At 44.9% G+C, this 27,570-nt stretch overlaps 1 pseudogene; it reads left to right on the top strand.

Moving 5' to 3' along the window:
* Positions 1–27,570, top strand: part of LOC110343557 — a 44,860-nt pseudogene that overhangs the window by 207 nt on the left and 17,083 nt on the right.

Here is a 27,570-nt window from a genome sequence, read left to right as displayed (position 1 = left end):
CCCTCTGGCTTCTCACCTCCTGAGGCCACTGTCCCACCAGATAGTTCACTGTCGTGTGATGGTGGGGCCCCCCAGGAAGGTGTAATTAAATCCTCAACCTGTTTCTCTCAGAAGAGTGTTTTTCCGGAGTACAGTTCTTGGAGAGCATAATGTTTTCGGTCTGATCATTCTACATTTCTTATCCTGGCCATGGCCTGTCCATCCATTAATGGACTCCCTTGTCTTCAATAGCAGGCTTTATAAAGATGTCTTGTTTCTTTTAGACTCACCAGAAACTTCTCCTTGTCCAGTTTAACCCAAAATGACTCTTGTGTTTAGAAACCACTGCCTTGGGCACAGAGATGACTGGCTTCCGTGGGCTGGGGCAGGTGCCCGCCAGTGCTTGTCCATTATAATCCCAGTGTCTCTGGAAGCCCAGACCTCTCAGACAACCAAGTTCTCTGCTTGTGAAGGTGAACTCTGTTTCTGGTGTGAGCTTTCTTCCCGGTCTAAGAGGCTACTTCTCAGAGCATTTTAAATGTGCATGAGGGCTGGGGAGAGGGCTCAATGGGTCGTGTGCTTGCTGTGCAAAGCTGAGCACCCGAACTTAGAGACCCATAGCCTACACTAAAGTCAGACATAATGACACAAGTGTGTGTAATCCCATCGTGCAAACACGAAATGGAAGCACAGGCGGGAGACTCTCCAGGAGCTTGAGGGGCCAGCTATCCTGACAGATGAAGTGGCTAACAGACCCTTTCTCAAACAAGGTGGGAGGCAGCTCAGCACCCAGTGGCTGCTCCCTGGCCCCCACATGTGTGCCATGGGACTCAGATTCATGAGAACTCATCATGGTTGAATTTAGTTTTCTTGTGAAAATAAAACGTCTAGAGGTCTTGCTTTCTGGGCTGACCTCAGTGTACAATGTCAGTAACACTCAAGACCCGGGGGACATCCAGCTAGCCTGATGGGTAGTCTTCCAAATCTGGTAGATCAGTTCCAGCCCGGCTCCATATGGATGAATCACACAAGCAAGATGTTGTATGAAGAATCCTGCCTGGTCCTAAATATTGTAGGGTTATTCTTCTACTTATTTATTTTGAAAGTTTAAATGCCAAGAAAAGACATCTATCATGCCAGGTGCAAGGGCAATGGTTATCTCAGAAAGATATTAACAGACATAGAAGGACACCAAAGGACATGGGCTACTAGTAATCTGCCTTGAAATTATATATTTACTCTGTGGAATTTTACAAGGCTCTATATGCTTTTCTGCATGTGTGTGTGAGATTTAAGAAAAAGTGTTTTTAAGGTGGTTTCTTGATATTCTGGCTGCAGTGCTTGAGGAAGGATTAAGGTAAGAACATTGGGATGGGACAGCCACAGTGGCTGGAGATGAGGCTTCATAGCAGAGCGCTTGCCTGGCATGTAGGGGGACCTGGGTTTGATTTAACCACTGTAAAGAGCAGAAACAAAATATTCTCCCCAACCAAATCAAAATAACAGCAACAACAACAACAACAAAAGCCCCTACATTGCTAGGGGTAATTACTCCAGTAACTGAAGGTGCAAGTACCTCCAACCCTAAACAAATTGACTGCCAAGGATGTAGACAGACTTAGAATCTGGCAATCAGGAAAAGCACATAGAGAACTTAAGATGCTCTAGGTATTACACTAGCTATTTCTCATGCCCCTGCATAATGTAATCTGAATCTTTAAGAGGAAGATGAACAGGGTACTTACACTAGGAAGACTAAAGAGAGGAAAAGTTCTCTTCTAATGTGCGTGGCACAGGGAATGGCTCCACAGTCTGGCCTGATGAGTGGATGCTTCACACCTGGTCTTCCGGTCTTTGGGGAAGGTGAGGATGCTCAAGGCATCCCAGGATTCAGCTCTTGGTACAGGGCTGAGTGTCTAGTGGAAGAAGATTGGTTAGCAGAGGGTCCTGCTGGAGCTCCCTAGGTCGATGTTTCTGCTGCTTGGTCTAAATGCATCCTCAGGGTCTTCTTGATGTCTAATCCTCATCTAAACAACACCTCCCCACCTCCCTTCCCAGAGAAAGCTTTGCTAGTTATATGCAATGACCTTGCCTGGGACAAAAGCTCCTCTGCAAAAGAGATTTCAAATTATTCTTACAATTCTGCACCCAAATTTTCTCACACAGTTTCCAGTTTCACTAAGCAGAGATTGCTTGGAGTTAACTAGATTCCTGTCTTAAAATTACCAGTATTCATGCAGGGTGACTAATCATCCGCACTTCTATATCACCTTAAAAAATATCTTTCTGAGATCAGTAAATTAAGAAAATAGAAAGGAGGAGGGAGCAGTTCATGGGGAGTTCATCTCTGAGCTTGGGGCATTCGGGAAGGGCAGGACTGAAATGAGCAATGTAGGGAGCCTCGGGAAAGTAGGGGCCTCGTGAAACCATAGGATTCATATCAGGCAGGCAAAGGAGGGTGTCAAGAAAAAGGGCAGGGCTGAGAGAATTGTGTCAGATAGCCTCAGTTGAATTTTGCTATTTTCCATTAGGCTGCGCTTTTGTGTGTGTATTTTTTGGTTTTCAAGGTGGGTAATTGGGAGCTCCTGGACTCAGGGTTCTGGGAGTAATTACAGGTGATTTATCATGTTATTGTAGTTCCCAGCTTATGCTTCCAACACCATCAGGAGACGCAGTGTGGGTTCAGGATTCACCCTGCCAGACTAATCTCCATAAAGCAACGGGAGCCCACTCAGAACCAGTTATGGCAGAATGAACTCATTTCCTTCATCTGGGGGGTTACTAGGCTGGTGGGATGCAGCAGGGCAGAGACCATGAGCCCAGGACAGTCGAGCAGACTTGTAATTGGTTGAGCAACCCCGTGCAAATGCTAATGATTAATGTGTCAACTTAAAGGGAGGCCTCTAGGCATTTGCTGCAGGTCACAGTCAACATTTTCATTAATGGCTTGGATGGGTCCACAGAACCAGCTGATCAAATTTGCAGAAAGGGGTTAGTAGCTATGTTGGATGACAAGACCAGGATTTAGAAAGATCTCAGCAGACTGAAGCGATGTCCCAGATATTACAAGACGGGATTTAGTAGGAATAAATGTGAGATCGTGCCCTTAGTCTTCCAGCACCAGCTGTATATGAATGCGTAGAGGCTTGGAACCACACGAATGCAGAAGTAGATACGCTACTGTGAGCGAGGGGCCTCTCAGCGTGAGCATACCTGAAGAGTGTGGCTCACCCCGGCACTGCGCCCAAAGAGCAGTGGAAAGAATGGAACGTGCTCCCAGCAGCAGGCCAGGCCGTGAGGGCTGGGAGGCCATCCTGTAGGAAGAGTGACTGCTGGACGATGCTTACCTGGATCCCAGAGGCCTGGAGGTCACACCACCCATGTTTCATTATTTTCAGGCTGGTTAAGGAGAAGGCAAATTGGGTGCGTCTGATGGTCTCAAGCTCAAATCTTCAGTGAGTGGGTGGGAGTTGCAGCTTCCACCTACATTATAAAATTCAGGAACCTTTCCCAACAACCAGGGAAGCAGGAATGCACAATGGTAAGCATATAGTCTTAGGATCTAGGCGTTGTTTAGAATCTCAAAAATGCAACTTAATAATGGCACTTTAGATAAGTTTTCCCTCTCTTTGCATTAAGGCAGAAACACCAAGGCACCTAACATATGGGACCCGACAGCTGGTAGCTATTTTTATAATAGTTTTTGCTATAGTTGATTAAGAGTCGAATGAATGAACAAATAGGAGCTTGACCTATAGGCCAGATATAAAGTAATCCATAATCTTAAAAGTCTTTTTTTTTAATTAACACCAAGCTGTAAGTAAGGTCTGAGCTAATAATCTTCCATATATCCTTATGAGCACAATTTAATATGACATAGGGATATTATATGATGATTCTATAATATCAGAGACCATTTCAAGATGTTGACATGAGAAAATTATATAATTAATAACACAGGAACATCGAGCTGGAAGCAATTAATTTTAACTGGAAGATTAGGAAAGGTTTCTTGGAGAAAGTGGCATTTGAGCTGGGCTTTAAAGGACAAGTGAGACTTTGATTGATGGGAGTTGAGTGGGGGCAAGGCCTTCCAGGCTGGGGAATGGCTTAAACAAAGGCACAGAAGTAATTAGCAGAGATAATGGGCCATCTTCCCAGGGCTAACGATGCCCTTTTCCTACAGATGCCTTCGTCATTGTCATCCCCAGTGGTCACAAGTTAATAAGAAATAGCAGGAGACACTTTGCTTCTGGTGAGCTGTCGCCATTGTACATGTGTTTAGGTTACCTTTTGATTTACTATTCAAAATGATAGAATGCCTATGACATGTGTTTGCAGAGTTCTGAATGCTAAGGCGGGTGACCCTATGACTCAGAGGGAACACCAGTAGGGGAAGTCTGGCAGTCTCTGGTCACGTGGAAGCAGGCTTTCCCTGCCTCCCGGGAGTGGCTGTGTAGGATTTGGGAAGGTTATTTATGGATGGATTAAGTCTATTGGCTACAAAGAGGTCTGAGGATGGGAGCCCATTGGCATTCACACCTGGAGGATCCTCACTGGTGTTTTCACTCAGTCCTTGCACATCAGAAAAGCCTAGGGAAGACGAGAGAGACTGGGAGTCAATGGCTGGTCACCCAGGAAATTAGAACTAAGAATGGATGGGAAGGGATACCTCTCCTCGGGGTTGTCCAGCTTCATCTCTATCTCACCTCAGACAGGACAGTGCTTGGTGCTGTCTTGACCCAAACTGATCACAACCAGCCTATCGGTGACTGTGATGGCTAGTTTTATGTCAACTTGATACAAGTCAGAGTCATCTGGGAAGAGGAACTCAACTGAGAAAATGTCCCACCAGATTGACCTGTGGGTAGACCTGTGATGCGTTTTCTTGATTAATGATTAATGTGGGAGGGGCCAAATCACTGTGGCCTGTACCCTCCATGACTGGTGATCATGGGTGCTATAAAAAATGCAGGCTGAGCAAGCCAGTAAGCAGCAAACCTCATGGCCTCTGCTTCTGTTCCTGCCTCCAGATCCCTGCCATGCCTTCCCTCAGTGATGAACTCACGAGATGTAAGGTGGAATGAACCCTTTCCTCCCCAAGTTCCTTTTGTTCATAGTGTTTTATCATAGCAATAGGAACCAGACTAAGACAGTGGCCAAAAAGGAAGGTTAGTGATGGTTCCAGAATGTGTATATTGATGGCATTTAGAGAGAAGACTTAGATAGCATTACTATGATCTGAATGTGCCTTTCCTATTCATCTGTTGAAACCTAATAACCAAATGGTGACATTTGAATGCTGTAAGAGGGTACTCTCATGAATGGGATTAAAAGTCATTGGGTACCAGAGATATCCCACCATGTGAAGACACAGGTTCCTTCTATGAATCCTGAAGCACCTTCAGCAGACTGGCTGTACTGTGACTCGATCTTAGATGTTTGAAACTCTGAGACTAGGAGAAATAACATTTTCTGTCTCTAAGCTGTCATGACTAAGGCATTTTATTATATTATCTGAAAATGGTGGAAGACAGAGAAAATGCTGGGATGCTTGTCTTAAAGCTGCTTTTGCCTATCAAGTATCCTTTTTGATTAACTTGTATAGCATAAGTCAATAAACAAAACAATCCTTTAGACAAAAAGACGTTTTGTGTAGGCTTCAGAGAGTAGCAGTTATCCGTGTGAGTGGGAAAGGTACTGACAGAGATGAAAAAGAACAATCTGGAAGTTGCTTTTGATTGGCTGGACTGTGTATAACTTGGACAGGTGAATTGATGGTAAGGATTCTTCCTGGACCTTACGGCCTCAGCCTGATGTGTCATCCAGGCACAGGAAGCCAGTGTTCTCACTGAAGAAAATGTTAAGTCCTCAGGAGACTTGGGGGGGAGGCTGCAAAGGAGCGCAATCAGAAGCCTGATTCAAGAGGATCTGGGACTGAAGGAGCTTAGCAGATCAGCAGACAGCCCCACAGTATCTTGTTAGGTCAGCGTTGGTTCACTACCTCATTCAGTGTTTATCAACACCTGGCATTACTTATTGTCATTATCGATAGGCACAGAACATGTACATGGATTAAGTTCCTCAGCTTGGAGAGTTGACACACCTAAATTGGGGTGTGTCTGGGCAAGAGAATAAGATTGCTTTAATTAAGAGTCTGTCTGGTGTTTGCCCACTACATGAAAAGCCATAAGTTCAATCCCAGTATCACAATAATAGCCATCATATTTACTGAACATTGTGTTTCAGGCCCACTACTAAACCTTTTGTATATGTTATCTTACAATAATCCAAGAGGTAGGTACTGACGGACTCATTTTATTGAACATTTGGGTGGCTTGTCTGAGGTTGAATGGCTAAGCTGCAAAGCTTTTACAACCACATTCCCAAATTTCCCAGAAGGGCCTGAGAAATGAAGCAGAGCCATCGTGGGAAGGAAATGGATAGGAAGGACAGGAATTTAGTGTGCAGAGTTGAGAGCTGACCTGGCCCTTCAGAATAATTCCCATATGTTGCTCACAGAACGTAGCTCCTGGTAAGTTAATTATAGTAAAGATGGTAAGACCATTGGCATTGTAGCCTTTAGAGAGTGCAAGTGCTTGTGTTGGTGAGAAGCTACAAGAAAAAAAAAAGAATTTGAAACTCATCATTTTTGTCAAGGGTCGAACTTACCAATAGGTCAGATTCATGCAGCAACTGGGGAGAATTTGGTAGTGTAGCCAGTTGAGATGGGTATCACCGCGCATCTTAGCCTAGTCAAGGCAGCACCATTTCATCCAAGGAAGAGGAACTGCTGAGACTTCTCTTGCCTTGGCTTTAACACTATGGGGAATGACTTTAGCCAAAGGGTTACAATTGTATCGGTCACCCTGACTGAATTTCAATGTCAAATAATTAGTCACGACTCACTCACAGTATCTCTAGTTCAGATGTTTATTACAAGACACAGTTCTTGCCTTCAGAAGCTCACATCTGAGCGGGTGGGAAGTTGGGGAGAAGGGAACGGGAATTAACCAGTCTTTGTGGCTTGGCTGAAGGATGTAAGAACTGAGACAAAGGGAGCCCCTGCATTAAACTAGAAAGAGAAAAGCAATAACCTAGCAGCTTGACTTATTTCTCAGCTGTACCATCTGCTTGTTTGTTTCTATTTTTGGAGGTTTTTTTTTTCCCTCTTCATTCCCATCACTTGGTGGCACTGACCATTTTCCAGGCATCTCAGCTCAGTGACACTCAAGTGTGTGTCACAAGATCTATGTTTCTGAGGCAACAGCAGCACACACGACCAAGGGCCAGAATGTTCCAGGCATCTTGGCAAAGAAATGTCAGCCCATGATTGAGGGGGACAGAGCATTGTTGGCAACTGGTTTTGTCAACCCTTAGTGGTCACTGACAAAGAAAGTGTGTCTGCAATGACCATGCTGTCTCCAGAAATCCTGATGTCTAATGATTAAGGAGGTTGTATGCTGAGTTTGCTTTTTAAAAATATTTCATTCTTCAAAAAGTTTGCTATGTGTATAACTAAATATAGCTTAATTATCTTGCCTCTGAAAAATGTGTCATATACATTAGCATATGTAAAAAAACAATCTAGTCATCCATGCCATTGACCAGTGAGGCCATGCATTCCAGTGTTTGGTTCTGAAACATGCAGTCATGGGACAGTTAGGACATCAATCTGGTGAGTCAATAAGAGTCAACAACTCGTTGGTGATTCACTTCACCAGGCTGGAATGCAGAAAGGTGATCTGGGAATTTGTTAGTCTTAGTTTGGTTTACGTTGCTATGATAAAAGACTCTGACCAAAAGCAACCTGGGGAGGAAAGGGTTTGTATGGTTTACAGGTTACAGTACGTCATCAATGAAAGCCACGGCAGGAACCGGAGGCAGGAACTGGAGTAGAAACCGTGGAGGAGTGTTGCTTCCTGGCTTGCTCAGCTTGCTTTTTAAAAATAGGATAGTTTTATTTTTTCTATGAAAACATTATTGTTTTGTGGTGCTATATTAATTAAAGCTTACCTTAGGATTCAGAAAGCAAAGCCAGCCTTAAGCTATGGAGATCAGGCAGTGGTGCCTCACACCTTTAATCCCAGGACTCAGGATTAAGAGGTAGACAGATTTCTCTCTGTTAGTTCAAGGCCACATTGATTACATGAAATTGATCCAGTCATAAAAGAAACAGCTCACACAAAGGCGATCTCAGCACCTGGGATCACATGCCTTTAACCCAGCATTAGGGAGATATATAAGACAGGAGCAGGGTCTCAGAGCTGGCATTCAATCTGAACACTATAATATATACACAGAGGACCTGGAGCAGACTCATGGAGGCCCTGTGGTTGCTGCTTCAGACTCTGAGGTCATATGACTTTGCTCAGATGATTTAGTGGGCTTTGTTCTCTTGGTGTCCTCCATCCCCTCTGACTCCCACAGTCCTACTGCCTTCTCTTCTGTGAGGTTTCTTGAGTCCTGAGTAGAGGGATTGGATGGAGACATCTCATTTAGAGATGTGTGTTCCAATGCCTCCCCCATAATGTCTGGCTTTGGGTCTCTGCGTTGTTCCCATCTGCTGCAAGAGGAAACCTTGCTGATAATGACTGGATAAGGCACTGATCTATGAATGTAGCAGAATATAATTAAGAGTGATTTTATTGTTCCTTTTTTTAACCAGTAATATTTGGTTTTACCCCAGGTCTCTGAGCTATCTAGTCTATGGTTCTTGGTCACTGAAGCAGTATTGGGCATGGGTTCCTTCTCACTGAGTGGGCCTTAAGTCAAATCAGACATAGGTTGATTACTCCCACAAGTTTTGTGCTACCATTGTCCTAGCATATTTTGAAGGCAGGACAGATTGTAGGTTAGAGATGTTGTGACTGGGTGGGTGTTTACATGTCTCTTTTGCAGCCTGCCGAGTACTTTCCTGAAGCCCCCAAAGCCAAGTACACTAGAACACAGGATGAAGATCTATGTAGGTGCCAGCTTTACCACTCAATGTTCGATGAGTTGTGTGGATGTTGTCTTCAGCCATGGTGCCTTGCTGTTAGTTGTGGAGAACAACCTATTGTCTTACCAACAGCCTGAGTTGTTTGGGGAATTCCCCTTGGCTAACAACTCAACTGGATGTAACCCAGTCCCGGCCCTGGAAACTTCATATGGTGATAAAAGATGGTTGGTTGGAGCTCTGTCTCCTCTATTATTTGGAGACTTTGTTAGTATCTCCATCAGATATTTTAGGATGTTTCCACTGTTTTAGGTTTCCCTACCACCCCTCAAATACCTCTCAATTTCAGTTGTCTCTCTCCTCATTCCCTCTTTCAACTTCATCTCCCCTGTCCTTGCCATATCCTCTGATTCTTATCCTCATTCTCCCCCACAGCCCACCCATAAAACCTATTCTATTTCCCCCTGCCAGGAATATCTATGTGCTCCCTCCCCATTCCTTCTATGTCTAACCTCTCTGAGTCTACAGATTGCAACTTGGTTATCATTTATTTATATATAAATATAGTATATATAGACAAATATATACTATATTTATCTTTCAGGGTCTGAGTAACCTTACTTAAGATAATTTTTTATGGTTCCATGCATTTGCCTGAAAATTTCATGATGTCATATTTTATTAACAGCTGAGTAGTGCTCCATTGTGTAAATGTTCCACATTTTCTTTATCCATTCTTCTGTTGAGGGGCATCTAGCTTGTTTCCAGTTTCTGGATATTATGAGTAGAACAGCAATGAGCATGGTTGAGAAAATGTCCTTATGGTAGCACCTTTGTGAAACCTTTGTGTATATGCACAAGAGCAGTGTCTTAGTTAGGGTTTCTATTGCTGTGAAGAGACACCATGACTGTGGCAGCTCTTACAAAGGAAAAACATTTAATACAGTTGGCTTATAAGAGGTTTAGTCCATTATCATCACAGTGGGAAATGTGGCATGCAGGCTGGCAAGGTGCTGGAGAAAGACCTCTAAGTTGACTTGCAGACAACAGGAAGTAGTCTGACTAACTGGGCATGGCTTGGGCAATATAGGAGACTACAAAACCCACTTCCACAATGACACACTTCCTCCAACAAGACCACACCTACTCCAATTAAGCCACACCTCCTAATAGCGCTACTCCATTTGAGTGCCATTTTGTTTCAAACCACTACAAGTAGCATAGCTGGATCTTGAGGTAGATCAATTCCTATCCTTCTGAGCAACCACCACACTGATTTCCATAGTGGTCCTACAAGTTTGCACTTCCAGTAGCAATGGAAAAGTGTTCCCCTTGCTCCATATCCTAGGCAGCATGACCTGCCACTTGTGTTATTGATCTTAGGCACTCTGACAAGTGTAAGATAGAATCTTACAGTAGTTTTGGTTTTCATTTTCATGATGGCTAAGGACATTGAACATTTCTTTAAGTCTTTCTCAGCTGTTTGAGTTTTCTCTATTGAGAATTCTGTTTAGGTCAATATCCCATTTTTAAATTGGATTATTTGGTTTTTTGACATCTAGTTTCTTGAGTTCTTTATATATTCTGGATATTAGCCCTCTATCAGGTGTGGGGTTGGAGAAGATCTTTTCCCATTCTGTAGATTGCTGCTTTGTTCTATTGATAGTGTCCTTTACCTACAGAAGCTTTTCACTTTCATGAGGTCCCATGTATTAACTGTTGATCTTAGTACCTGTGCTCTGTGTTCTGTTCAGAAAGTCTTCTCCAGTGCCAACGAGTTCAAGGCTACTCCCAAGTTTCTCTTCTATCAGGTTCAATGTGTCTGGTTTTGTGTTGAGGTCTTTGATCTGTTTGGACTTGAGTTTTGTGCAGGAGGTAGGTATGGATCTATTTGCATTCCTCTACGTGCAGACATCTATCTTGACCAGCACCATTTGTTGATAATGCTTTCTTTTCAGTGTGCATTTTTGGATTCTTTATCAAAAATCAGGTGTCCATAGGTGTGAGGATTTGTGTCTGGATCTTTGATTCTATACTATTGACCAACATGTCTGTTTTTATGCCACTACATTGCTGTTGTTATTACTGTAGTTCTCCAGTGCAACTTGAAATTGGGAATAGGATGGTGAGACCTCCAGCAATTCTTTTATTGTTCAGGGTTGTTTTAGCTATCCTATTTGTGTGTGTGTGTGTGTGTGTGTGTGTGTGTGTGTGTGTGTTTCCATATGAAACTGAGAATTGGCCTTTCAATATCTGTGAAGTACTGTGTTGGAATTTTAATAGGGACGGTGTTAAATCTATAGATTGCTTTTGGTAGGATGGCCATTTTTACTATGTTAATGTTACTGATCCATGTCAATGGGAGATTGTTCCATCTTCTGATATCTTCTTGTTTTTATCATACAAATCTTTTACTTGCTTGGTTAGATTTTCCTCAAAATAGTTTATATTATTTGAGGCTATTTTGAAAGGTCTTGTTTCCCTGATTTCTTTCTCAATTCATTTGCCATTTGTATATAGAAGGGCTACTAGTTTTAGTGAGTTAATTTTGTATTCAACTACTTTGCTGAAAGTGTTTATCAGCTGTAGGAATTCCCTGGTGGAATTTTTAGGGTCACTTATGTATACTATCATATCATCTGCAAATAAAGACAGTTTGACTTATTCCTTTCCAGTTTGTATCCCCTTGATCTCTTTCAGTTATATCATTGCTCTAGCTAAGGCTTCAACTACTATATTGAATAGGTATGGGAAGAGTAGACAACCTTGTCTTGTTCCTGATTTTAGTGGAATTGCAACTTAAAAGGAGAAAAACTCAGCCGGGCGGTGGTGGCGCACGCCTTTAATTCCAGCACTCAGGAGGCAGAGGCAGGTGGATCTCTGTGAGTTCGAGGCCAGGCTGGACCTATAGCCTCCGAAACAATACAGAGAAACCCTGCCTCGTAAAAACCAAAAAAAAAAAAGGAAAAAACTCAAAGCTTTCTTCTTCTTCTTCTTCTTCTTCTTCTTCTTCTTCTTCTTCTTCTTCTTCTTCTTCTTCTTCTTCTTCTTCTTCTTCTTCTCCTCCTCCTCCTCCTCCTCCTCCTCCTCCTCCTCCTCCTCCTCCTCTTCCTCTTCTCCTCCTCCTCCTTCTTCTTTTTTATACAACACAAGACCAAGTACCAAGTACAGTGGGTTGGGCCCTCCCACATCAATCATTAATTAAACAACAATAACCAAACCAAACCAAACAAGCAAGCAAGCAAACAAAATAAAACAAAAGCCACTACCCCACAATTTGCCTACAGGCCAATCTGATGAAGGCATCTTCTCAATTGAGGTTTCTTCTTTGAAGCCAAGTAGTTCTATCAGGTTGACAAAAACATTAACCTGCACAGTCATGAAAGCGCCCCAAATGAGCTGTGGAGTTGGGACTGACTGAGAGAAGTTAGGAAAGGAACTGAATCCCGCGGGGCTTCTCCCTTGTGCCTGGCTCTGACTGAGTGGGGTATCTGTCTCCTTTTGATTCTCACACCTCCCTGAGGTGGGCGTTACCTAGTTACAGATGCAGACGCTGAGACCCACTGTTTGTGATGCTTGGAAAGGGAAAGATCAACTAGTGCATCCCTTAGAGCACTTACATAAGCACACCTCTCAAGGAAATAGGTGAGAACTTACTGGGCTTAGAAAGGACGAGACCATCTTCTCTGCTGAGTCATAGCTTCCCCTACCCCCAGTCAACCGATAGGTGATGTGTCATTGGGCTTGATGGCCACTTTAGAGATTTTATTTGCATGGAGCAGAAGTGAGCTTCGGATTTCTCTGTATCTTGCAAGTGTGTTATTTGAAATAACTCTCTGAACTCAAGTGATCCATCTTTCCCAGAAGCCCTTGCTTTGACTTAAGAGAAACCAAATAAAAGCTTCCTGAATACCATTGTATATTACCCACACTGCTTCAAAGGAATCCCAAGTGGAGGATGCAATATATTGTTTTAATTACAAAAGGATAATAGCCTCAAGTAAAGGAGTTTTACCAAGAAGAAATGAGTCTCACATAACGAGCAATAAAAGCTCCGGCAATTACTATCATTGCTTTTATTCAGCCAGACCTCAGTGAGATCTGGAGAGAGGCCAACTGGTAGCTGAACTCCATTCTTGTCTGCCCCACACATCCTGTTCTTCTCTGCACATTGCTTTTTTTCTCTCTGTAATTTCACCACTTAGAGGAGCCTAGCCCCTTTACACAAAGAGGAAAGCCTTGGTTAAATGCATTTGTACACAAAACTAATAGAGCTGTAATATGCTATTTCTTTTAGAGTTTTACATTCTAAAACTTTGGTCCAGAGAGGCCAGTATTTAATTCAGACAAACAAGTCTCTGGTGGTGGGAGTGCCAGCTTATGTTAGGAAGAATGTCAAGTGATTCTGCCTTTTGTTTTCTTCATGTGTGTGGGTCTCCTGCCTTCCTGCATGTCTGTGCACTGTGTGTGCTCCTGGTGCCCAGGCCAGAAGAAGGCCTTGGATCCCCTGGAACGAAGTTCAACATTGTGCCTGCAGCTAGATTTCTTTTTAAAGGTTGTTTGTGGTTGCTTAACATCACGGAAAGTAAACAGCTGGAACCCTTGCACTTTCCCCTCTGGGTGATGTGGGAGGCTTACATTACTTCCTGGGTACCACATAGAAAAACTATGTAGTATAAAAGGCTTTCAATTCTCAGGACCTTTGGGGTTCACCCAATCAGTCATCTAAATGATCTGAAAAGGTAGTGACTACTCCTGCTGTTCTTGCAAAGTGAGGAATTGGAGTCCCTGGGTTCTGTCTGGCCTGCTGGGCCAGTGCTATGGAGTAAATGGAGAACTGAAATTAGCATTCAAGGGTACAAGAGAACCTAAACCCGAGTGACAGTCTAATGAACTTGACCGTGTCTACTCCTGAACCGTGAATCTGGGGAACTCTGTGCTGGAAGTCGGCTGAGGTGATCCATCTCACACAAACATGGCTCTCCTGGTACAGCTGTAATGTTTGTCAGTATTTTAGAGCTGAGTTTCTCAAAATACAGTTCCCAGTATCTTCATTAAAATCATCATGGAACTGAATAAAAATGCGGATTCCTAGGTTGGGGCAGCAAGTATAGTTGCTTTCAGCTACAAATAATGGAAACTCCCTGTGCAAAACAGAAACTATCAGTTCAGGGACTCAATAACCTAAGGCCCCCTCCCCAGTTTTAAACACTCATCTTTACTAATAAAATAGGTTCCTCTTCAAGCACTACTCTCAGATGTAAGCTTAAAGTTGATTTTTTTTGGAGGGAAGCGGGGGTGAAAAACTGTTGCTAAAAACAAAGTAAATATATGACCCACATTTTGTGTTTTTCTTCTCTTACATCACTTTGTCCTCAGACTAGTTACCCCCACACATCTTCTGAAATGCAGTCACAATGGTTCCCAGCAGAAGGACTCTATATGAGTGACATGCCTTTTCTACGAGACTCCCTATCAGGCCTGGTTTTGTAGGCATCCAAAAACCTGTGCTGCTCGTTGCTGGCTGCCATTGAATGTCCCTTGTCATCATATTGGCATTCTCAGTGACATCATTTTTTTGCTTGTGTTATATATGTGAAGTCTGATTGGATGATGGATTGGTAAGTGATTTGACAGTGCCTCCATTAATGCCCACAGAGTGTGCAAGGGCTTGGCGAGACTCAAAGAGAGCATAAGGTATAGGGGATGAAAAAGATCTGTCTCTACTTTTGGAGTCCTTCATTGAGATGCATTTCTGTAACAAAGCGACAAATGAACAAGAAATTTAAACTTGTATGCGAGGTGTATACATGGAAGATACCCAGAGAAATAAGTAAATCTCAAAGAGGAGGCTGTGACTCAGGATTAAATACCACTTATTTCCCAGCGGTGGTGTTCAGTTTGTCAGCTTGGCACACCTAGAATCACCTGAGAAGAGAATCTCAATGAGGAACTATCTGGATCGGGTTGAGCAATTGGACAAGCCTTCAAGTGATTTTTCTTGATTGTTAATTGTGACCGAGTCCACCAAGGGCATCACCATTCCCTAGAAAGGGTCTATTAGATTGTATGAGTGTAGAGAATGAGTCACAGAGGAATTTTACTTACTGAATTGCTCCTTATGGCTTGCTCAGTCCACTTTTTTACATCACCAGCCCAGATGTGGCACTGCCCATAGTGAACTGGGCTCTCCCGTGCCAATCAGTCCATCACGAAAATGCACCACAGGCCCATCTGGTAGGGGCAGTTTTTCAGCTGAGGTTCCCTCTCTCAAAATGACTCTAGCCTATGTCCAGTTGATATAGAAACTAACTAACACAAGCTACAAGTCCATCTATAGGTCATTTGGCATGTTCCCCTTCTATAAACACCAGTCAGTAGAGTAGGGCTTGGTTGGATTTCCTTAGCCTCAGTCTCCCTTCCTTTGACATCTTAGGTCTGAAAGTCATCTGCATGCCACCTTTCCAGTCTCCTCTCTCCTGCTCTTCTTCTGCATTCAGTACTCCCAACGTCTAGTGGTCGTTACACCTGCAGCTATTCTAAACATTTCTCAGCAAAGGACAATGGGAAAAATATATTAATAGGTGGAAAATTCCAGTTGAGAAACACTGTCTTTATTTAAGAAAAATCCATTAATGGCGTAAGTAGGGGCAATTCTACACAGGCTGTAAGTGAGAAAACAACAGTGATGATCTTTTTTTTTTTTTTGCATACAAAATCAACAGCACTGAAGGATTGTTGTAAGTTTGAGGCCAGCTTGAGCTACACAGTGAGTTCTAGACCTGCCTGGGCTACATAGTGAGATTCTGTCTCACACAGAACAAAACAAAGAAAACAAAAACCAAATTAACAAACAGAAAACCAAAAAGAGAATGGAGATTGGGCATGTGGGAAAAACAAGAGAAGAAAAGAGAAACAAAGGAGGCTCTGAGGCAAAAGAGAGAAGAGAAAACCGGATGTGTCTGGAACAGAAGGATCGGCTCCTTAAAACACAGGGTTTTAATATTAAGTTGACCCGTTCCCACAGATGCAACACATATTTTCTCCTTTCCCTCACAACTCAGCAAAGGCCTTCTGAGATTTGTTGGGGGTGTGTGCCTGCGTGTGTAGGTAATGGGGCACGCCAAGGAAAGGGCCTGTTACTCAAAAGCTTGGTAGAAGAGGCGTCTCATGTGTGTGCAGGTGAACCAGAGAGACCTCACAAGGCAATGGCCCTGAGAAAGGCCAGGCAGCTTGGGGAGGGCACTGACCTTTCCACAGGATGTGGGATGGAGATTCAGGCCAATCTTATCTGGATCTTGAATGGCAGGGGCTCGGCAGCCGACCTTGGGGTCATGTTAGATTTTATTTATTTATAGTGTCTACCCCCTCTCCTTGACCTACCATACTTTTGCCTCACCTCATGAGGCTGGGGTCCCTCAGCACAGAATCCCTCTGCTCCAGTTGCGCTGATGCCAGTGTAGTCTCAAGAACACTGTCTGTAGACCGAGTTTCCCAGCCTCCACTTGGTTTCTCCTTTGCGAGGGGGGGGGGGGGGGTGGGGGGTGGGGGGTGGGGGGGGACGGGGGGGGCAGGGGGTGGGGGTGGGGGATGGGGGGGGTGGGAGGAAGGAGGCGTGGTCTTGCTATGCAGTCTGTGCCTGCCTCAAACTCATGACCCTCCTGCCATGGCTTCCTAAACGCTGAGACTACAAGCTTTTGTCACTACAGCTGGATGACCATGGATCTTAAATGTTCACCATTCAAACTAGGGAGGCTGAGGTGCGAGGATGGTGGGTTTGAATCTAGCCTGGGCCATTTAGTGAGACCCTGTCTATGAAACAAAACAAAGCAACCAAGACAGAAAATGGCATGAGGAGCAAAGGGTCTTGTGTTGACACTGGGAGCCTAGCTCAGGTGGAAAGTACTATACTTACTATGCGGGGTGTGGGGGTGAGCATGATGCCCAGGGCAGCATCATGTTATATCTGCTGTGTGGACACTGAGTGATGATCCCTGCATTTGTAATTCTCTATTGGTTACTACCCCCCCCCCCAGAGAAAGGTCCCGGCAAAGCGAGGCTGTGGATGTTGAGTACAACAGCAGGGAAGGGAGAAACTGCTATTGGCTATTAAGGTACAGGTGTCAGCCTTGGGCACTCAGGCCTACTGGGGCATTTCCTGGGGTTCACAAGCAAGCCAGAGGCAGCCTCTGCAAGGCCTTGGCCTGTAGATGACTTCTTGGGCTGAGTGGTGAAAACTGCCGAGGCCTGGGGGAAGCCAGGAGAGAGCACCGGCAGCTCCATCTTATCCCAGATGGAAGAGCTGAAGAGGTGAGGATAAAGTGTTAAAAGGGAAGCCCATGTGCCTCATGGGCTTGTTCTCTTTCCACCCACGGGAGCAGACCAGCTCTCCTTTGCACCCCAACCCAGCCTCCTTACCTCCTACCGTAACGTAGAGGATCTCCCGTGCCTGGCATGCTCGGGAGCAGAGTAGCCTTTCCACAAGGGTTTTTGGCCCATCTGGCCACAGGGCATCTTCTCCTCCCTATTTCACTGATCCAGAGAAGCTGCATAGTCAGCTGCTGTGTCTCGTCTACAGCCTAGAGAGAGGATTGGCCCCCGCTGCTTCCCTGTGCACAATCCTGAGCCGCCTGCCTTAGGGTGAGTTACTTCAATTTTCTCATTTTAAGTTGCTCCATTCATTAATTTGTGTGTGAAAACCATACGATGGATATAGTACAGTTCCTGGGAGCCCATGGTGCATACTCGCTCAATCCTTGACAAATATTTAAAGATGCAACGATGCCCCCCCACTCACATTGTAGATGCTTGAATTTAGGGTGAACAAGTGCCTGCTCTCAGGAGATTGTATTTCAGATTGGAAGTAGATTAAAATTAAGAACAAAATATAAACAAATATAAAATACATGCTACACACACACACACACACACAAGGTAAGTAAAAAATAAACAAAATATGCTATGGAGGACAGTGACTCAGGCGATGCACTAGGCATCGGTCAGCAACTTGCTTTTTGTGTAGGTTGGCAGGGAAGGCCTCCCTAACAAGGTAGCATTTGCACAGATATCAGAAGACCTGACGTATTAAGCCCTGAAGGTGTGTGGTGACATGTTCAAGCAGACAGGACAGTAGTTTAAAAGCCCTGAGATGGCGACATGCTTCGTGGTTCAGAGTTGCTGAAGGAAGTCAGACTGGCTGGTGGGAAATAAGAGAAAGAGCTACTGCGAACCCCTTAAAAAACCTGACTATTTTCTCACTCATTTTATTCCCTGGGAATTTGGAGGGGTGGGACAGGTTTTGGGGTGGGGTTAGACAATGATGCATCTCCTTTGTGTCCCTGGATATTACAGGCGTCTCTGAGATACCTGCGAACCCACCTGGTCAGGAGGTCTCATGTGTCACTTGCTGACAATTATGCACAGCTTTCCTGTGCTCCTTCTCTGGAGCTCCGGTGGACATCCCTAGTGGGGCTGGACTTTGGGACTTACTATGGCAAGTAGCGCCTTGGCAGGCAGTCACAGCTGGAATTTTAGTGCCATGGCATGGATTAGCTCTGTCTCTTTTGGAGCTTATGTTCCTCAGTCAGGACAACTTGCTTCATCAAGGGACATCGATGAAACACACGGTGACCAAGGGAGTCAGTCCTATGGACCCAAATCCAATGTGTGGACCCCAGAAATAATTCTGTTTCACTTTAGTGTTTTGAGGCAAGTTCTCATGTAGCCCAGGCTAGCCTTAAATCCTAACGAGAATGGTCTTTTAGGTCTGGTTCTCCTGCCTCCAGCTCCCCAGTGCTGGGATTAAGTACATGCTACCATGCCTGGTTCAATGGTGTATTGAGGCTTGAACCCAGGGCTTTGTACATGTGAGGCAAATACTCTGCCAAGTTAGCTACACGACCAGGCCTAAATATTTGTGTCTTAAAGCCATTCAGGTTTGGGAGTTATTGGTTGTTGTGGAAAATCTGACCAGTGAGGTCAGATTCTATCTTAGCACTTTCAAATGTTATCACATTCCACGCTCACCCAGCACGTCTCCGGGTTATGGGAATTCTCAGTCCAGTTTTGTACATGGTGAAGCAGGGGCCAGGAGAGAAATCAGGCCACTTTCATAGATTTATAAAGCTGAAATGTCATCCATCTGACCCCTCGCCCATTATGCAGTGGACCCTTTCCTTCCTGTGTATCTAGTAGGAGAGCAGTGAGCTGGGGTGATCTCTGAGGGCCCCACACTGTTCCTGCAGCACCGAGCCCCTGCTCAGCCTCCCCAGCCTTCTTTCTCCTTACTTTACTCTGCTCCTCCCCGTCCTAGGCTGCCTCCTCTCCTCTTCCACACCACCACAGAGAGCGCTCTTTGGTCTCTCATTTTTTCCACTTTCAGAGAAGATCTTCCCCCATCACTTAAACATCTCTGGAAACACCTTCACAGACAAGCCTAGGTGCACATTTCCGGGGGAATGACTGTGGATTCACCACCACAGAAGGGGAGAGAGAAAGCCATTGCTCGGCGCCCACCCATGGCTCCACCTCACTTGGGCAGCCCCAGGGCGACTTTGATAGTTTGCTCTGGAATCTCTCTACCCCCGTACCAGTCACTGTTGCCTCATGACTTCCTGTGCACTCCCACCTGGAACTCACAAGTCATTAGACATTTCCTGGGGCCTTTCTTTACCCAGAAGCACATCTAGGGCAGTCTGTCTACACCCCAACAGAAAGTTAATTGGTAGCACCTGCAAACCTGTCCTGACATTCTTGTCGGGCAGGCTTTGTGTAAGGGCACTGTACATATGTTTGCTATGTCATTGGTGCCAGTAACTGCCCTACAAGGAAGGGGCAGCTTTAACAAAGAGGAGAGTGAGCCTTAGGGAGAAGCCCAGAAAAACAACCACCGAGATGGGGAACAAAATGGGGCATAAAGAGAGAGAAGCAGGTTCAGGGCCAGGGAGAAACTTCCAACTCTAACATGTCAGCAGATTAGTGACATATGTCACTAGCAGTCTCATGACTTCAGGACTCTGTGTGTTGGGAAAGAGGAGACCTGTGGTCTGGCTTATCTCGGAGTTAGTTGGTGTTTTCAGGCAGTGACACACAGGCTGTGTCTAGTGAGGCATACATACAGGGGGAGTCTAATTTAGTTTTGTTTTCTGTCTTTAAAGAGCGAGGATTGAGGAGGACCCTCTACCCTCTCTACCCTGGCTCTTTATAACTGCCCCGACCTGTGAGAACCTGCCTTCTTGGGCTCACAGACCCAAAGCAGCAGAGACCACCCAGGGCCACTGCTGTGCACACCCAATCTGCCTCCACCTGACATTGCATCTCCTGTTTATAAGCCAGACTTACTCAGATCCTCTCCTGGTCCTTTGGGTTCGGTCTCCTATCTTTCCTGGGGACACCAGCTTGATGTCCCCTCTGTGCAGTGCCTGCTGGGTCCAGCTGGGAGAGTTCAAGCCCAGGTTTCTTATCATTTAGGGTCACAAGGGTAGGAGTGTAGATGTAAATGTGTGTCAATGATCAGGGAAGCCTGCTGATGAAACAGTAATGAGCTTCATGGCTAAGCACTCAGCTAACCCACAAGGTTGCCACATCGCCAAGTTTCTGGTTAGTTCTCTGCTGGCATCATACTGAAGGATGATGTCAAGGGTTGCACATGACTGTGTCTGTCTTCCAGGATGCCACACTTGGGTTCCCGCTTTTTCAGATTCATCCAGAGCCCATCCTCTGCCTCAGGGTCTCAGTACCAGTGCTGAACTAGGGTCCATCGCTGCTCTTCTTTTCTACTTATCCTTATTTCTTCTTCACTCGCATGGAATTCTAACCTCTCTCCTGAACCTACATAGCCATCTACTTACTTGACATATCCACATCCAGTAATAGTCCTAGACTCATATCCTTCATAGCAAACCCGATTAAGCCTCAGACTTCCCATTTTAACTCATGACTGCTGTGCCTCTCCCCAATTCTGTTGGTGCCACCTGTAGAACACACTAGCAAAAATACTGGTAAATCAGATCCAAGAACACACCAGAAAACTGAACCACCATGACCAAGTAGGCTTCATCCCAGGGATGTAGGGATGGTTCAGCATACAAAAATCCATCAATGTAATCCACCATATAAACAAGATGAGAAACAAAAATCACACAATCATCTCACTAGATGCTGAAACAGCCTTTGACAAAATCCAACACCCCTTCATGATAAAGGTCCTGGACAGATCCGGGGTAACAGGACCTTGCCTTAACATAATAAAAGCTATATACAGCAAACCAACAGCCAACATCAAACTAAATGGACAGAAACTCAATACAATTCCTCTAAAATCAGGAACAAGACAAGGCTGTTCACTTTCCCCATACCTCTTCAATATTGTACTTGAAGTTCTAGATAGAGCAATATGACAACAAAAGGAGATCAAGGGGATACAAATTGGAAAGGAAGAGGTCAAACTTTCACTATTTGCAGAAGATATGATAGTTTACATAAGTGACCCAAAAAACTCTACCAGGGAACTCTTGCATCTGATAAATACCTTCAGCAAAGTGGCAGGATCAACTCAAGAAAAAAGTATGTGAACAGATTACCAAAACAGTAGCTACTAGGGAAATAGCAGATACTATTGTTGATACCTAATAGGTGAGCAAACTGGGGAGAGGGTTTAAACGTATCACACTGATGGGTAGAGACAGAGCAGAACCCAAAACACTGCTCCCATTTCCAGCGTTCACTCCCACCCCTTCTTGTAGATGCTTCATGTAAACCTCTGATTAGAGAATCTCATTTAAACACTCTGCGAGAGGGGACATGGAAGTCACTCTCCTGAATCTGCTTACTGTCTCCAGGAGAAAACATGACTGAGAAGCAGCACTGCTGTTTCCCTCAGTCATCTCTACTTCATTTCATGACGCGGGCTCAGGGGGCTGGTCATGCACGGACACTACTGCTATTCATCGGTTCAAAGTCATTTTTGACAAATTTCCAAGTGTGTATTGGTAACCACATTGTGCTAATGCTTGCCCGGCTGGCTTTCCATGTCTTGGAGAAATTCCCACAGTGAGAAACTTAATTTCTCCACATCTGCATTCCTGACTTTGCCCAGTCTGAGCGGCTAAGACCTGAAGGCGGAGGTTTCTGTCCCACCAGATCCCACCACCCTTCAGCCCCAAATAAACACATGGATGTTATATTAATTATAAAACTGTTAGCTGATGGCTGGGGCTTCTTTTTTTGTTGTTTGTTTTTTGTTTTTGTTTTCGAGACAGGGTTTCTCTGTATTGTTTTGGAGGCTGTCCTGGAACTCACTCTGTAGACCAGGCTGGCCTCGAACTCACAGAGAATTGCCTGCCTCTGCCTCCTGAGTACTGGGATTAAAGGCGTGCACCACCAATGCCCGGCTTGGCTAGGGCTTCTTATTGGCTAGCTCTCTCTCTCTTAATTATTAACCCATAGCTACTAATCTATGTATTTCTATGTGGCCTAATCTTACCAGAGAACGCTTGACACGTCCTATCTTCCCAGTTTCTATATGGTGTCTCTCCACGGTCTCTCTCTCTGCCTTCCTTTTCCCAGCATTCTCCTCATCTCCTAGCCCCACTTATCTTCCTGCCTTCTGCTGGACAGTGTTTTATTCATCAACCAATAAGAGAAACACATATACAGAAGAACATCTCCCATCAAAGACCCTCTGAGTGATATTGAGAGATCAGACCCAGGAAGAGTGGTGTTTCCAAGTGCTGGGAATTAGACCAGCTTGAAGAAGTTAGATGATAAAGGTTAAACCAGCAACTAAAAGTGAGGCAGGAGGATCATGAAGCTAAGATCAACCCAACAACCAACACAGCCATAAAACTCAGCACAGACTTGCTAGGTTTAGGCAGACTGCCCCATTCCATCTCAGTTTCTCTTTTTTGCCTCTGGCTTAACTTCCCTGGGTGAAGGGTCGTCTCCCTTGGTACTCAGAGCCCTCAGCATCTTAAGCTGTCACCAGCTGTTTTCTCTGTCTCTGCAGCTAAAGTGTGAGCTTTATCATCTTTGTCTCTCCAGAGCTCAGGGCATGGTCCACATGGACTGCCCAAGATTGGGCATGAAATGGTTAAAGGGGCAAAATATGTGACTGTAGTCAAAGGGAAATGGATGTCCTATAGATTACGTTCCAATAAGAGGTCTCATTGTTCAGCTCTACCAACCTACACTCTCTCTTTCGCACTCAACGAGCATTCTCCCGGCCCTCCACCTGCCATGTTTCAGGTAGGCTACTGTAAGGCATGGGGACAGACAGCAGGCAGCTGAGGGAAAGACATCATGATGATTGGGGCTACTGATGGATGGCTTGCTGTGTTTATCAGAAGGGATCAAACCCAAATTAAGCATGAGACATCTCTATTCTTCAGGAGCAGTTGGGACAAACTGTAAGTGAAGATGGTGCGGTCTTCATTAAAATAGCAAGGAGAGGTCTTCATTAAAATAGCAAGGAGGCTATGGCACCTTTTGTCTGGGTGGTGTTTAGACATAGACTGTGTGAGACACAGGGAAGGCCAACAGACTGAGGGTACGGTCAAGGTGTTTTATCACAGCAATAGAAACCCCAACTAAGACAGAGGGGTTGGGCTCTCACTGAGATACTGGTACCTGTGTGCAATGACATCCACTGTTTACTGTACAACGAACCATGCACAGTTCTCTTCCAACAAGGATGAAGTAATCCCATTACCATTTTCAGGCCTCTTCAGTGTTGGAGTGGGTGTCACGGCCCATAGCTATGCCAGTGCTGATTCTAGAGTTTAGTTTGGTAGAACTTGGTTCTTCCTGAGACACCATCGGCATGCAGATGCTCTCGTTAAACCCAGTGCATACTGAGCACTCTACCGGGGGTTAAATGGAGCAACGAGTTTGGCTCATGCACCTAGTACTGTGCCTGGCCATGTCCTGGCCACAGTGTCCCACTCAGGACCATTTCTCTGGAGCTAGTGCCCTCTGCTCAGATCCTACCTGCACTGTTTTTAGGAACTCATGGTTAAGAAAGCACAACTCAGAGGGTGCCTCTGCACGGCCACTTCACTGACCAGAGGAAAACAACCCCAAGGAGCATCTGAAGAGCTGCACTTCTGTCTTTTTCTGCACAATCTCTTCCTCAAGTTCAAGTTGAACAGTGACAGCTCCTGTTTTGGTTTCCTTGCTTTTATTCCCCAGGTGGGAAGCCATCTGCCTCAGTGAAAATGACTTATCACCGGAACTGTATGTAACACACACACAGAAATCGGCTTGGTGAATGTTGGCTGTGAATTTCTGCTGCGAAGCAATCGCAGTAACTATTCGGTTGGCAACACCTGTTGAGAACAGCTACCCTCACTATTTGGCAGTAGGCTTGGAGCTTAGATGGTTTGGCTTTTGAATCCCGACTCCAGCGCCTCTGCTTGTGAGACCTTGAGAGACCTTGGCATGTTCCTTAGCGTTTCTGAACTTCTCTCTCCTCCCCTGTGAAGTGAGGAATTGTAATATGGACTCACCAAATTCATGGGAATCTTATCAACCAGTTCACCCAAAGGTACTGATAATGGGCTTGGAGTTAAAGCATGGTCTGCCTCCAGAGCCATTATAATCAGTTCCCACATCTTACCCCAGGGGAAGCAGTGCTGATGGAGGAACAGGGTGGTTCAGGTCTTGGGCAAATCAAAGTATGATTCAGAAGGAAAAGCTTCCAAAAGCAACAGAGCAGAGAGAACAGGGGAGGCAGTGGTCAAGAGAAAGATGATTAATTCGTTTAGCCAATATTTGAGTGCCTAGCTTGAGCCAGGCACTGTTCTCAGGGCTGGACATCCAGCCGTAAACAGAGACTGTTCAGCTCTTACCCACATGAGCCTACAGCCTAGTGGGGAGAGATGGATAAACACAATAAGCCAAATGTGAAGTGTGTCCAATGGTGTGTAAATGGGGAAATTATCAGGACTATGTTGGTGTCGTTGCAGTTGGACTATGTTGCAGTTTTAAGCAAGGTGGCTAAGGGTCTCTCAATAAGCAGGTGACATCACAGCAAAGGCCAAAGATGACCAGGTTGTCTCCTAGCAACAGACACCTGGGTGGGGTGATGCGGGGGTGAAAGTGACAGGAAGTAAAAGCCATGAGACGCCAGCCTCAGTCTGCCTTCAGCTCCTCGTGGGTCCGGGGAGAAAGGGTGTCTTCTGGGCTGGTCGTCTCTGATTTTATTTTCAGATTTAATTAATTAATTGTGTGTGTGAGTGTGTATGAGAGTATGTGTGTGTGTGTGTGTATGTGTGTGTGTGTGTGTGAGTGCTCTTGCAGTCTACAAGTGAGTAGAGGTCAGAGAACAGCTTGCAGGAGTTGGTTCTCTCCTTGCATCGTGTGGGGGTTGAATTCAGCTTTTCAAGCTTGGGAGGAAGTGGATTACCCACAAAGCGATTTTGTTGCTCATGTTTGTTTGTTTATGTTCTGGGGTCTCACACCCTGGACCTCAGCCTAGCGGTTCTGCTGAAGTAGTTTTTGAGACAGGATTTTCTCTATGTAGCATGGGAAGCTTTGGCCTTGACTCTCCTGCCTCAACTTCCTGGGGGCTGTGTTGCCACACAGGGCAGCAGCCTCATTTAAAGAGAGTCCAGGTGCCTTGAGTCATTGTGTGCAGTAACCGATGCTGTGAGGCATCATCTGTCGGGTCCAGCTGACCTGACCAGTCCATACCTGAGAGGGGGAGTGTGGGTTGAAGAAACAAGCTAGAGACAGAGATAGAATGGGGGGCGCCTGGTGAATACTAGTATTAACCCCAACTTTATTATTCTAAACTCTTATATACCCCAATAAAAATGGGGAGGCCCTTGGATCACAGGGTCAAGATCTCAAAAGGGGAAGGGGAGGCTGGAGAGATGGCTCAGTGGTTAAGAGCACTGGCTACTCTTACAGAGAACCCAGGTTCAACTCCTAGTACCCACATGGCAGCTCACAACCATCTGCAACTCTAGTCTTAGGGATCCGACATCATCTTCTGGCCTCTGTGAGCATGTAGTGCACACACACACATGCAGGCAAAATACCCATACACATAAACTAAAAACGAATACATCGTTTTCTATAAAAAACAAAACAAACAAACCCAGAAGTAATTAAGGGAGCTCTGTGGAGCCCTGAGTTAGCTTTCAAGAGAATGAGTTGTTATATGGAGGCAATCCCAATCTTTTCTCTTAAATTATATATATATATATATATATATATATATATATATTTGCTTTCTTCAAGTGTGTGTGCGCGCGTGTGTGTGTGTGCGTGCGCACGCGTGTGTGCCTGTTGGGAAGGGTGCAGGTGTGCCACAGTGCGTGTGTGGGGGTCAGAGGTCATCATGGTCAGTTCTCTTCCCATACCATGTGGGTCCTGGAATCGAGCTCAGGGTGTCAGGCTTGATAGCAGTGTTTTTGCTCACTGAGTCATGTCACTGCCCTAAAGTCCTGCTCTTGAATTGCTCTCTGGTTTCCTGACTTGTGAACTGAACTGTGGTCCTTCCGTGAATCATCCATTGTAAAGTGATGTTGCCAAAAAAAGCCTTAGCCAGAGACTCTACCACACTGGAATTTCAGTTTTCAAAATCACAAACTAAACAAATCTCTTTTCTTTATAAATTATTCAGCCTCAGATAAGTTATCATAGTAACAGAAACTAGACAACAGTTCGAGGAGGCAGATCACTTGAGAACATTTGAACAAAATCACACTATTTCTGGGAATCCCTTCCTGTCCAGTTTCCTTCCTGTTCCCTACTGCTTCTGCTCTGAGTTATTAGCTCCTCTGTGGAGCCGGATGCCCAGTGCTTTGTAACATGAAAAATAAAAGACCCAGAGACTGATATTGGGGTTCGAACTCTAAGCTGAAGATCAGAGAAGCAAAGTAGCCAAGCCACTAGCTGATCCTGTCTCCATGAGCTCTCCACCAAGCTTCAGACGGCTGTCTCTCCTCAGCGTGGATGGAGAATATTTCCACATGAGACCCTTTTTATACTTCCATAGCGCTGGGATTAAAGGTATATAGTCCCAAGTGCTGAGATCATCTTTGGGTGACCTGTTTCTCTTTAAGACTGGATTAATTTCGTGTAGCTCAGTGTGGCCTTGAATTAACACATCCAGTCTACCTCTACCTCCCAAGTGATGGGATTAAAGGCGTGTGATCCCAGGTGCTGGGATCAAAGACTTGAACTCTGTCATTCTTCACTCTTGTGTAGGCCATGGTGGCTTTGAACTCAGAACTATCCATCTGCCCATCTCCTGAGCCCTGGGATTAAAGGTGTGTGCCACCATTGCCTAGCTTCTACAGCTAACTAGTGTGGCCGGCTTTGCTTTCTGATACTTCAGGCAATCTTTATTAAATCATAAATAATAGATTACCACAATGTATGCATGGCTACTGTATTCTGGTGTTAAACTTCCTAATAGTTCCTTTGAAACAATTTTCTCTGTGCCCCAACATAATAGGTATGTCTGTCTGCTTATACTGTAGATTTCTTTAAAGATTTATTTGTGTGTGTGTGTGAGAGAGAGAGAGAGAGAGAGAGAGAGAGAGAGAGAGAGAGAGGAGAGAGAATGCTACATGTGAGTATGTGAGTTTGCAGAGGATAAGAACTCCTGAAGCTGGAGTTACAGGTGGTTGTGAGCTGCCTGACAT

The sequence above is a fragment of the Mesocricetus auratus genome, unplaced genomic scaffold (assembly GCF_017639785.1).
Source record: "Mesocricetus auratus isolate SY011 unplaced genomic scaffold, BCM_Maur_2.0 Super-Scaffold_100009, whole genome shotgun sequence".
NCBI classification, from domain to species: domain Eukaryota; kingdom Metazoa; phylum Chordata; class Mammalia; order Rodentia; family Cricetidae; genus Mesocricetus; species Mesocricetus auratus.
This window is presented reverse-complemented; position numbering and strand designations above follow the sequence as displayed.